Raw genomic sequence first — 231 nt, forward strand, 5'->3', positions numbered from 1 at the left:
AAAAAAAAGTTTCTATGACGAGAAAAGTTTTGGTAAATGTTTCCACGACATTGCATGCCCATCCGCTTCTTCTTTTTTATTGTGCGTTGTGGGGAGTCTGTAGTTTGATGCTCTCTCTCCGTGTCTCGGGATAACGACGCAAGACGCAGAGGGAGTCAAAGGGCAGAGGGCAAGGGAGTGTAGGGACGAGGTGGGTAGGCAATGGTAGCCTATCCCGTGGCGGGGGCTTGC

The sequence above is a fragment of the Penaeus monodon genome, chromosome 34 (assembly GCF_015228065.2).
Source record: "Penaeus monodon isolate SGIC_2016 chromosome 34, NSTDA_Pmon_1, whole genome shotgun sequence".
Lineage (NCBI taxonomy): Eukaryota > Metazoa > Arthropoda > Malacostraca > Decapoda > Penaeidae > Penaeus > Penaeus monodon.